Genomic DNA, 13,678 nt, shown 5'->3' on the forward strand with positions numbered 1-13,678 from the left:
TAATCAATTGAAAAGCAAAACTCCACTAACATCTAATTAACTTTGACTTACACTAACTATTATTAACTTTGCTTTACTTTCAAATAATTTACTTTATGCAATTTAATTTTAAGTCATTTACCATTCATTGTCATTTTCATATCATTTAACTTGTTTATGTTTATGTCATTTTCACTTTGCTCATTTGAGCCATATATTGTGATTGTATATATTTGTTTGTGTATTTTGTTTATGTTTGTGGTCTTAGGACCTTAAAATACTTAATAAACAACAAAAATCCTAAAAAAATATTTGTGTGGACTGTTGGGTTTGATCTGAATTTCTGGACTTAGAATTAGGCAACATCACATATGCAAAAGGACTTGGCCAATGCCAACATTTCTGAGACCAAGTTATTGTGATTTAAGTTTTCATCTGATGCAAGTATTTGGATCCACTTGAATTCATCTTCTACATGGTCTTGATGCAACTGTTATTTTGATCTTGTGTCTAATGTTTTATTCTGAGTCAATCAACGAGTATTTCATCTGATACATGAGAAGACAAAGAAGATTGCTAGCTATGGGATTGCTTGCTTGGATATGGCTATCTTTATTTGATTCCTTGATCTTAATATTGCTAATTGCTTGTGGGTATGTGCTTGATTCAAAGTCCAAAGGGAAAATGGGTTTTCTATATGATATTCTTGTCTGTTGGATTGCATCCTATTGGTCAGATCTTTTCCAACTCTTAACTTTTAACTTTATGCTTAGGATTAGTCTCTTTATCTCCTCCACTTATTAAATTTCAAAATCTCTCCCCCTTTTCAAAAAGTTTCTTTACTTGTGATTTCAAACTAAGACCTTATTTCAAATAGAAACGTTGGCCTTATGCCATTGAATTTTCAAACTCTTTTCTCAAATCAAACTTACAAATGAACTTAACCATATTTGACTTAAAATTTCAAAAGACAAAAAGAACTCACACACATTCAAACTTTTGGGCCCTTTGTGCCTCTTTTAAACTTAAATTTTGATTAAAAGCAATCCACTCACTTTGAAATTTTTACCACGAACTACGAGGTTTTTATCCCTCATTTTTATGTTGGTACGTAGGCACAAGTCCGAAGGTATTGTCAAAAACAAAAAAATATAATCAATAAATTCTTTTCTCACCCCCACACTCTATTTGTTTCAAACATCTTTTATACCAAAAAAACATACACATATAAAAAAGGGCTCCCTAGGAGTACCTAGGACACTTTGGGTGCTAACACCTTCCCTCTGTGTAACCAACCCCATTACATGTAATCTCTGGCATTTTATTAGTTTTGATTTGAAAACTTCTTATCTTTGGGTTTTGTTCGTACTTTTCCCTTTTCCTTTAGAAACAATAAAAGCGTGCTGGCGACTCTGGTTTTATTGATGTTAAGTTTATCCATAGCTTAATGGTCATGAACTAACCGCTACACCATGGCATTGCATTTGTACATTTCAAGTGTTTAGCCCTTGATTTGCTTGGTTTCATCTGGTTAAGTCCATCCAAATCCACTTCATGACATTCAATGCTTAGTGTTTGGCCTAGGGATCTTGGTTCATGTTTATCATTATCCATTCAAGTCAAATTGATTCATGGTTATTCAAGTCATTCATGTTCATCCAAAGTCATGTTCATAGTTCATTTTAATTAATTTCAAATCATGTTCATACAAAATCATTACAAGCATAAAAAAAAGTGTCAACCTCATATACATCAAGTTCCATAATAAAATGTTTCACTACATACAAAAATGCAAAAAAATTACATGTTGACCAATTGTTGACTTTGGTCAACAATTGACTTTTTGGGTCAACATTGACCAAAGTCAACTCAATCCCTTTTCATCCCAAAACCCTAAGTCCAATTTCGAATTCCAATGCTAAGGTCAAATGTCAACCCTTGATTCTTGAGTCCTTGTCATGTGGGCATAATGCTTCAAATTCCAACCTTGGCCATCATGTTGCAAACCTTTGTTCAACCAACCAACCACAAGCCAAGTGAACATACATGTTGCTTAAACTCATCTCAAGGTCAGAATCAATAACACAAGCCAAGCTACATCATGATGCAAACCATGCAGTGCATTGCAGAACCAATAAGACCATTCACCTAGCCTACTGTAGTCCATTAGAACACTTTATAAATCTAGCAAGACAATGCAATACAAGGTCAAAAGAATGCATATGCTACATAAGACAAAAGCCATTTCAAGATGCAGTAAAGACATGAACTACAAACCAGTGTAATAAAACTGAATAAAGCTACAAAACATCACAACATAAACTGAACACAGGCTGCAATCATCATGGACCTGCTAGCAAAACCAACATGCATCAAGCCAAGAGCATAATTAATCCAACAGCAAAATAATGCATGTAACCAAGATGCAATGCAACCAAAGAACCTAACCAAGTCAGCATTGCAATGCACACTAGCAAAACCTTGTTGTAGACCAAAAAAACATGCCATGGAGTCAAGTCATAACAGGGATATAACAGGAGCAATACACAAAGTCTCAATAGTGCCTACCAATTGAACCATATGTTGTAAACCAGATTTAAAGCACATCAAGTCTTGCAGCGTTGCAACACAATCATCCACACATAGCAACATTGGGCTTTCATAGCAGGAATAGAAGTTGTAAGAGCATTGTCACACTGCCTATTGTGCTGGGTACATGAGGCATCATTTGGGAAGATACAAGGACACAACCTCCAATATATAGGCAATAGCAATCATTGCAGGACTACTGCCTTGACAGTGCCACAAGAATGACAGTTAGCACATCAAATAAAATCAGGCATCACCTGAACCATTTAGTTAAGGTTCAATAAACCTGAACTATTCTTGCATCACCATTTAAACACCAACCCTGCAAATGATAAATGGCCAGCAAGCATACAAAACCATCAAGCCAATGCAAGTCTAATTCAAGCCTCACTTCTAACACAATGACAACTTTGAATACAATAACAATTAAAGGTTTTCAACATGATTTCATCATTGTAGCACTCAAATTCATAATTAATACAATATGCAAGAAAGGATCATGGCCTAACCTTCTTTCAGCAGCAACCATCAATTACCTTCACTTCAATGGGAATTGCACAACTGTAGCCATGACCATCCTAAACCTGCATTTCCCTAACACCATTCTGCATCAACAATGCACAACAAAGTTAGTAGTATCATATAGCAACAACCAAAGCAAATGGAAACACTTCCAGTACATATACATTCTGGCATAACAAGCAGTAGGGCATTGAATTGCATTCATCCAAAATAACATAAGGTTAATTCATAGTAGGCCACACATCAACTGTCATATTCACATTAACACGGAAGTGCATATAAACAATTTCTCAACTCACCATTCAACTTAACATCTCCACTAAATAACATGTCTAATAGAGAGAGTAACAACTCAGTTGTTGACTTAGCTGCAAGCAAAAGAGTTTTCCAAATTCCCATCACATTAGGCTAACTCGAGTTTCCAACTCAATACAGTTGAGCTAGCTCATCCCATCTAACTAACAGATTAACTTCCCTAACCACCTAAGCAAAGGATAACAGAATATAAACTCACACTTAACCAAACATAACCACTAGAATTGTCACCTGCATTTGCAGGTCATGTTGAAGCCATTTGTTACTTTGCAACTAAGCCAACAAAAGATCTTAAAACTGCAACCTGCAATAGTCAGTCAAAAAGAAAATTGGAATTAGACTCACTAACTAACTGAGATCCAACTAACTTCCAAACCTAAATCTAACTAACTTCCAAACCTAAGTAACCAACTCCAAACATATCCCAACCCAAGCCTAATCCCTATTTAAACCAATCATCATCATCATTCAACCATTTTTTGATCCCCTCAAAAATTCATATTCTCACTCTCATTCTACAAATTTCCAATCCCTCATCACACACTCATCACGTTTATGGCTGCTAGAACTTCAACATCAGAAGTTCTAATCAGTCAAAATTTGACCTCTCTCGCGGTATAACACATCAATTCAGAAGATATTCGAAGAAGATGAAGAAGTGGGAGAAGAAAGACAAAGTGGAGATTCGAATTGCAGTACCTGGACAATTGCACTTCCTCTGGTATTTTCTTGGATTTCATCTTCCTCGGTTCAACAACGCCGAAGCACATTTATTGTTGCTACGATATAAAGCATGATGTGAGGAGCCAAACCCCCATGGTTTTGGACTCTGTTTCGTTACGCTTCGAAGTTTAATTTGGGATCTAGAATTTAGGATTCGTCCGTAACTCCCCTCAATTCTCTTGATTCGTGAGAAATTAGCTTTAGCTTGGTCTAGTTTGGGTTTCTGCAAGATGAGACGATTCTGTAGGTTTTTGGTTTGTTTGTTTTGAACCTCCTCCGCCGCCGAAGGCGATGACCGGCGCGGTGGAAGGCTATCGTCGGCCAAAATTTGAACTGAGCGCTCAAGGCCATCAGTTTGAATCTTCTCCTTGCGCGCGTTTAGGTATGGGCTTTAGGTCCTTGAGGCCCACGCTTTTCACACACACTCATTTTCCATCCTACATCCCCCTTGTACTAAGGATTTAGTTTTGGGCCTTATCCCTTTGGCCCAGCGAATTGTTTGTTTCCCACACAAAAATTCATGCAGGGCTCCTCTTATGAAGCCCATGGTTTCTTCTTTCTGCACACCCCAATCCAGGTTGACACCCCTTTTTTTAATTACACTTAGTTCTAATTTTTTTAAATTAATTAGGTTTAATTTGGGGTGATTAACTAGATTTAGGTTAATAATAGAAATTTGTATTAATTAGAACTATAGTTGTTTTTTAGAACTTAGATGAATTTCTAAATAATTAGGTTTTTAATTGATTAGAGTAGTTTTAAACTTGATTAATCCCTTAGGTTTTAATTAGACATATTAGAATTTATGGTTAATTAGGTTTAATTAGAATTTAGGGATTAATTGAATTTTGTATAATTTTTCATGGATTTTAATATAGTTTTAATCAGATAAAAATTAGGGACATTGAGATTTTAATTGATTTTAGAATTTAGTTAGCTTCTAAACATTAGGTTGAAATCAATCATATGGCTTAAGCAATTTTGAGGCTCTTGTTAGAACTTGATTAAAATTTAATCTTTTGGTTCTTAATTGATACTCCATGTAGAATGACCATTTTACCCTTGAGGGGTTATTTTGGTACTTCAACCACATAATTACTTGACATGTTCCCTTAGGAATTTTGACTTAGAACTTTTAATCAAATTTTCAATTGCATGTTCCCTTAGAAGTTTTAACTTAGAATTCTAATCAAGTTTTTTTTACTAACGATTGCATGTTCCCTTAGAATTTTAATCAAGTATGAACCACATATTAACATGATCCCTTAGATTAGTTTGATTAATTCCAACCATTAGAATAGATCCAAACCTAGTTTCCCAATCAAATCAAACCCATGGTTCAAATTGATGAAAATTATTTTTGATCAATTAAATCCTTTGAGCTTGTATAATCCCATAGTCTAATTTTAGTGACCAAAAGACCCTTGGTCACTTAATGAGACTTTTCCTTCTAAGCTGTGGAACTCGAAGCCTAAAGTCAGATTCTCAAGGCATCCTTAGTCATACCAAGCAGTGGATCATGCAAGCACATCAAAGGTAGCATCTTCAAAAGCTTGTTAAATCAAAGTTAGAAGTGTGTGGCATGAGTCTTAGGTAATAGAGAAGGAATGGGACTGGAGAATTCCTACCCCCATTCTGAATATTTTTGGGTATGGGACGAATGACCCAGTGCTCATCGTATTCACCTCTATTCATAGACTTTAGCACAATTCTAAGCATACAATTGACAAGTCTCTCTCTTCACAAAGCAACGCAACAAGCAAGGACTACATCAATAACTTATCTATCATAATTCAAGTTGTACGATAGGAGCCTTAAGCAATGGAGAAGGAATAGGACTGGAGAATTCCTACCCCCGTTCTGAATATCTTTGGGTATAGGACGAATGACCCAATTGCTCATTATATTCACCTTCATTCATATACTTTAGTATAGTTTGAATCGAACGGTTGATAAGGTCTTCAATTACAAGAAAAAATAAAGTTTTTCCTCTCAAGCAACTTGAAAGTTAAGATGAGAATTACATGCCACGAGCCTTAAGTAGTAAAGAAGGAACGAGACTGGAGCTTTCCTACACTCATTCTGGATATCTTTGGGTGCAGAACGTTTGACCCGTTGCTTATCGTATTCACCTTTACTCATAGACTTCAGTGTGATTCTTATCAAATAACTATCAAGTTTATTCCACTCTTTCAATCATTCTATCATCTTTTCTTGCCTTCTTAATCATTTTGTTTTCAACCCTAGTGGGATGAACTACGAAAGTTCTGATTTTCTTATTGCACTATAAGGATACGTAGGCAGGAGAACCCAGATTCTTCGCGAGTTACCCTATTTATCAATTAAACATTCTTCATTCATTCGATCAATACCATCTTTTTGAGATCAACCATACTTCTCCTTGGACTCCTTGTCTATCCTTTTAGGACGATTTAACGGCAGTCCACCTCATCAATCGAGAGTTGTTTAGGACTATGCCCAATCACTTAATTCAGACTTTGTTTTGTGTTTTACCCTATAGCGGCAGCCATGCTAGCCCACGTACTGGTAAACACCTACCTGGCTCTTCGATTTAGAGTCTATCTCCTTCTTGGATCAAATATACCATTCTTCTTTGATCTCGACCCGTTTGTTCCTCGTCCAGTGATACATTGTTCCTTGTATACAACAATACTTTCTCTTGGGCTCCGCCTATACCCTTTTAGGACGATATATCGGCAGCTCATCTTGCAAATCAAGAGTTGTTTGGGACTATGCCCAAACACTTAATCTATCATTTGTTTTTGGCTTTACCTTATAGCGGCAACCATGTTAGCCCACATACTCGTAAATGCATGTTTACTCTTTGATTCCAAGTTCCATCAATTTGTGGGTTCCCTTGACACCATTCTGTTGGTACAAGTTATACTTTTCATCACTTATCTCTCTCTCTATTCTCGTGGTTCCACAAACTATGATTGCTCTGATTTTCTCATTGCATGATGAGAATACGTAGGCACGAGGATGCGAATCCCTGGCGAGCATACTTCTAATTATTATTCTTTCCGCCTTAGGGCACCATTCATACCTTTCACTATCCAGTATCTACCTTCGATCATAAATCATTCACCCAGGATATATTATTTCTTTGACATCGAAATACATCTTTCTTTAGATATCCATATACACCCTTTTAGGACACCTAACAAAAAGTTAGCATTTCTACCTAGAGTTGTTTGGCTTGTACCCATACATTTAATTCCTTCTTTTTTGGATAAATACCCTATAGTGGCAGCCATGCTAGTCCACGTATCAGTTAAAGTTATTTCCTTCTATGGTACAAATCTCATTTCTCTTATGGACTCCAATACACTTTCACCTTCCGGTTTCAAACAACACTTCCTTAAGTCACTTATTTCCAAATATTCAATTCTGTAACTTTGGTCACCTCACTCCGTTCATCTCCATGATGCACTCATATTCTACCTTCATTCACTTCACGTGATATACCTATTCTTTGAGCCAAATACACTGCCTATTTGTGCTCCTTCTTGCGTCACCTTGTGAATCAAGAGATGTTTGGGACTGTGCCCAAACACTTATTTCTTCGTCTTTTCGGCATTACTCTATAGTGGCAGCCATGCTAGCCCATGTACTGGTAATAGCCACCTTACTCTTGAGTTCATGTTTTCACCCTTGTTGGAGTTCGAAACACTATTCTTTGGTTTAAACCATACCTTGATCACACTTCTTTTCATCTCCCACCACTAGTTCTTTGAACTACGGAGCTCTGAATTCCTCATTGCATTATGAGGATACGTAGGCATGAAGGCCCTAATCCTCACCGAGCACTTTATCTATTTCCTTTCCTTTTTCCCATTATTTTGCGAGTAATCTTTAGATATTACACCTTTTCGAGCAAGAACAATCAAAACGGTTCCCATGGAGTACCATGGATGTTTGGGGTGCTAATATCTTCCCATTGCATAACCGACTTCCTTACCTAGCATATCTCTTTCCCCCGGGTTTTATCGATGTTTTCCCTTTCCTTCGGGAATAAATAAAGTTTGATGGCGACTCTGTTGTATGTTTGGGCGTGCGATACGTTCAGGTATATTTCCGCTAGCTTCAACCCCCACCTTCTGAGGGACCATCTGATGTATTCTTTCAACAAAAACACTCAACCAACCAAAACTCCTTTTGCCAGTTGACTTTTCTTTTGAATTTTTTTAATAAGGGTAGTTACTCATAAAAAATACCAACAAATCAAAAAAAAATAGGAGAACTACGGTGCTCTGATTCTTTTGGGATACGTAGGCATTGGGTTGCAAAGCCTAAATGAGTGCAATAATAAAAATATTTTCTTTTTTTCTCTGTTAATAATTTATTATCAAGCATTCCCTTCGCAACCTAGATTTAGACTTGACACGGCCTTTAATTAGAACAACAAGAGTGGATCCTATAGAGTAATACAGACATGAGGGGTGCTAATACCTTCTCCTTGCGTAATCGACTCCCTTACCCATCTCTTGGTCGCGAGGCCATTAGATCCATCCCTTTGTAGGTTTACTCAATGTTTTCTTTCTCTCTCTTGGGATAAATAACATTGATGATGCCTCTGTTTTGTGTGCGCATTTCTTAGAGATGCGACACATATAACTGAAATACCCTCTTGTAAGCCCAAGACCTCAGATGAAGCTGTGAAAGGGCAACCTTTAAATCCTTCAGTACAACCACCTTAAAGTCAGAGAAAGGAATTCGCGGTCCTATCATTGTGAACATGCACTCATAAAATGGGATTGCACGACCGTCGAAAGTGATGCATATCCTTTTCTCTAGGCTGATTGGAAGAGTCGACCAATCCTAAGGGTCGCTGACCATGATGATAGTAACTTCTATTGTTACTTTAGTACTCATAGTTGTCGCACCGTAAAAAATACCTAAGCGCATCGCATGCTCGAAATACAACAGAGTCGCCACTGAATTTTATTTATTCTAAGAGAAAGGGAAATATCAATAAAATCCAAAGGGGAGGGAAAATGGTAAGGAATTTGGTTATGTGAGGGGAAGGTATAAGAACCCCTCACATTTGTTGTACTCAACGAGAACCATTTTTATTGTTCTTTGCGCGGATGGGTGTTATCATATAAAAGTTACTCGCGATTGGTTTTAATTAAGGGGAAAATAAGTTTTTAATTAATGTACTCAGCAAGATTTCGAAACCTTGTGCCTGCGTATTCTTATGGTGCAATGAGAAAACCAGAGTTCCATAGTTCGTGGTAGAGAATGAGCGTTTGTTGGCAGATTTTAAGGAACAATGTTATAATCGTATCCTAGAAGTGTTTTGACGTTAGTTGTTTGACCCTGGTTCGAATGCTCTATGTTGGATAAGTTAATGGACACAATTTGAAGGAAATGATGAGGTACCAAAGAATATGTGGAAGTCTAATGTGGTTATGTCTTGATGTTTACCTATTTCTAGGGTTTTAAATATGAATGAGATTATGATTGAGTTAAGGGACCAAGTGATGTACAAGTCTTAAGATCTAATTTAAATCAAGTGATCAATGGACTTATGATCTCTTAATTGAATAACAATCCTTAAGGGAGCATGCAATTTCTATTGAAAGTTCAAATAAGAAGTCCTAAAGCCATTAATCTAATTAATTGATCAAAGTGTGTTTGATCAACTAATCAAATCCACAAAGTGGAGCAAGCCATGGATTAAGTCAAGCTACATATATCATGGTCCTGGCATTATGAAGAAAGAGTCAAAGAAAAAAAGAATGAAATTAATGATAAAATGGCAACCCTAATTTGTATTAATTCTAAACTAATATTAATTAGGAATCTCAATCCAACCCTAAAATTAGTTCTAGTTAGAACTAATAAACCTAATTAATTATGCTATTAAAAAGTCTTTTTTGTTTAATGTATTAAAATGTTAAAAGAATTTGTTAAAATAAAAACATAAAATAAATATAATAAAAATTTAAAACAAAAGAAAAACTTTATGCATTACTTTTCCCATATTCATTCATCAAAACCACTACTGCATAGAGGACTCCTTAACATGTAGTTGAATCTTTACCTAGAGATCCACCAAGATCCTAGTTTGAAAAAGAAAATTACATTGGAAAATTGAATTGTTTATTAAGCATGGTTTTCTCTAAGCTCAGTTACCACAGTTACCATGGGAATGAAGCTAAAGTCACAAACAAACAACTACTTACTCTAGATTTTCCTGTCACAACGACAACGAGTATCCGTGAAATTTGGAATATTCATCTAGTATACATGCCATGGTATGCATGCATATCATACATTAAGATAAGATAATTTGATTTCCAAAAGTTCAAATTAACAAAAACAAAAAACATGCGTAAAAAATTTTGAAGCGGTAAAATGTAAAAGAAGATAACGAAAAGTGATAAAAAGTTTTGTTACCAAAATAAATCTTGACTGAGAATACAATCTCTATAATCTTTTTCAGCTTCGATCATACTCTGGAGGTGAGAAAATGCGTTAAAAGGACAAACTGTTTTTTTTTTAAATAGCCAAAGACAAGTTGTTGTTGTTCGCAATGAAAATAGTGAGGAGTCATACCTTTTCACAATGGAAAACATCAACATGTCAAATATAATAACTTACCATCACCAACCACATCATTGGTAGTATTAGCAGCCTTCTTTACACGATTGCCATCAATATTCTTGACTTTGTCCTAGAACTAAATGCTCGTAGAAACAGTTACTCCATCTTTAGTCACTTTATGTGATCACAACATAAAAGACACAAATTGGATTATTGAAAAATCAATTTGATTCAAAGGATTTCAAAGCACCATATTCCAAATCAAAACCATGATGAACTGAACTACTGAAATAAAAACTAAACAGTAGATAGAGAGAAAGGATTTCATATTATTTACTAGATCAGACATCAATTATGTAGATCAGAAAACTCATATACCTTTATTAATAATTGAAGTTGATGTACATTCCAATTAATTCTCATCATTATGCAGTCACACATGTTCTTAAATACCTTAAAGTTTATATCTTATCAGGACATCCCGATACCATCATCATCCTTTATTTAGCTGAAATCATTCTGTGACAGTGACTAGGCATCTTGCCTCGACACTAGAAGGTATGTGCCATGCATATGTATTTTTTGGGCAACTCCCCCGTCTCATAGAAATTAAAGAAAAAACCCATAATTTCTAGAAGCTCCATAATGCTGAGTATAGAGCCATGTCATCTTTTACTTGTGAAATTCAATGGTTGACCTACGTGCACAAAGACTTAAAAATAACACATAACTCAATTATCTTGTTGTATTGTGACAACCAATCTGCAAGACACATTGCAACCAACTCTTCCTTACATGAGAGAACCAAACATGTTGAGTTAGACTTATACTTTCTAAGAGAGAAAATGCAGTAAGGATCATTCGTCTTGTATCCAAATATATTCAGAATAAGGATACGAATTTCCCCTCTTATTCCTTCTCCACTACTTAAGGCTCGTGGCAAACAACTCACATCATAATTATTAAGTTTTTTGAAGTTGTTTGAGAAATTTTATGTTGTATAAGTTAAGGGACACAATTTGAAGGAAAGGATGAGGTACCAAAGAATATGAGGAAGTCTAATGTGGTTATGTCTTGATGTTCACCTATTTCTAGGGTTTGAAATATGAATGGGATTATGATTGAGTTAAGGGACCAAGTGATGTACAAGTCTTAAGATCTAATTTAAATCAAGTGATCAAGGGACTTGTGATCTCTTAATTGAATAACAATCCTTAAGGGAGCATGCAATGTGTATTGAAAGTTCAAATAAGAAGTCATAAAGCCATTAATCTAATTAATTGATCAAAGTGTGTTTGATCAACTAATCAAATCCGCAAAATAGATCAAGCCATGGATTAAGTCAAGCTACATATATCATGGTCCTGGCATTATGAAGAAATAGTCAAAGAAAAGAAGAATGAAATTAGTGATAAAATGCCAACCCTAATTTGTATTAATTATAAACTAATATTAATTAGGAATCTCAATCCAACCCTAAAATTCGTGTTAGTTAAAACTAATAAACCTAATTAACTATGTTATTAAGAAGTCTTTTTTGTTAATGTGTTAAAATGTTAAAAGAATTTGTTAAAAGAAAAATATAAAATAAATATAATAAAAAGCTAAAACAAAAGAAAAACTTTACGCATTACTTTTTCCATATTCATTCATCAAAACCACTACTGCATAGAGGACTCCTTAACATATAGTTGAATCTTTACCTATAGATCCACCAAGATCCTAGTTCGAAAAAGAAAATTAAATTGGAAAATTGAATGGTTTATTAAACATGGTTTTCTCTAAGCTCGGTTACCACAGTTTCCACGGGAATGAAGCTAGAGTCACAAACAAACAACTACTTACTCTAGATTTTCCTGTCACAACGACAATGAGTATCCGTGAAATTTGGAATATTCATCTAGTATACATGCCATGGTCTGCATACATATCATACATTAAGATAAGATAATTTGATTTTCAAAAGTTCAAATTAACAAAAACAAAAACATGCATAAAAAATTTTGAAGCGAAAAAATGTAAAAGAAGATAACGAAAAGTGATAAAAAGTTTTGTTACCAAAATAAATCTTGACTGAGAATACAATCTCTGTAATCTTTTTCAGCTTCGATCATACTCTGGAGGTGAGAAAATGCAGCTAAAAGGACAAACAGTTTTTTTTAAATAGCCAAAGACAAGTTGTTGTTGTTGGCAATGAAAATAGTGAGGAGTCATACATTTTCACAATGGAAAACATCAACATGTCAAATATAATAACTTACCATCACCAACCACATCACTGGTAGTATTAGCAGCCTTCTTTACACGATTGCCATCAATATTCTTGACTTTGTCCTAGAACTAAATGCTCTTAGAAACAGTTACTCCATCTTTAGTCACTTTATGTGATCACAACATAAAAGACACAAATTGAATTATTGAAAAATCAATTCGATTCAAAGGATTTCAAAGCATCATATTCCAAATCAAAACCATGATGAATTGGATTACTGAAATAAAAACTAAACGGTAGATAGAGAGAAAGGATTTCATATTATTTACAGTGAAGAGGTGAAGAAGTTCAGATTGTTTACACTGACGAAAGGAGGGAGAACAAAAATTGGGTAAGAGAGTTCAAATTATTTACTAGAATCTCATCTTTTCTACTTTTTCTTCCCGATATTGTCTTGCTTCATGCTCTAAGAGTTTTAGTATGTTAATTATCTTTCTTGTTATTTTAGTATGTTAATTATCTTTCTTATTACTCTTTATGTTACTCTTTGAGACATTGAGCATGGAAAAAAAATGAAAAAGAAAGTGATATTAAAGAGTGATAAATGAGGAAAATTAATTTTGAATTTTGAATGGATAAGTATGTGAAATATGAGAGAGAGTAATAAAAGAAGTGATAATTGAGGAGTGAGAAAAGAAATTTTAGAGTGTGAACTAATGGGTATGTGCCACTTGTCAAAAATAGAGAGATTTGAGAGAATTTTAG

General features: G+C 34.9%; 1 long non-coding RNA gene across 2 annotated transcripts; it reads right to left on the bottom strand.

Moving 5' to 3' along the window:
* Window positions 1-1,660: 1,660 nt before the first annotated feature.
* LOC127075309 (uncharacterized) lies at window positions 1,661-4,532 on the bottom strand. 2 transcript variants are annotated; one of them, XR_007786368.1, is made up of 4 exons: window positions 4,105-4,527; window positions 3,637-3,709; window positions 3,078-3,173; window positions 1,661-2,890 (listed from the first exon to the last, which is right to left on the bottom strand). It is a non-coding gene; the product is annotated as an uncharacterized LOC127075309 (long non-coding RNA). The 2 variants fall into 2 exon arrangements; XR_007786369.1 differs by having other exon boundaries at window positions 3,078-3,709; window positions 4,105-4,532.
* Between the last annotated feature and the right edge of the window lie 9,146 nt (window positions 4,533-13,678).

Source organism: Lathyrus oleraceus, chromosome 4, assembly GCF_024323335.1.
Source record: "Lathyrus oleraceus cultivar Zhongwan6 chromosome 4, CAAS_Psat_ZW6_1.0, whole genome shotgun sequence".
NCBI classification, from domain to species: Eukaryota; Viridiplantae; Streptophyta; class Magnoliopsida; order Fabales; family Fabaceae; genus Lathyrus; species Lathyrus oleraceus.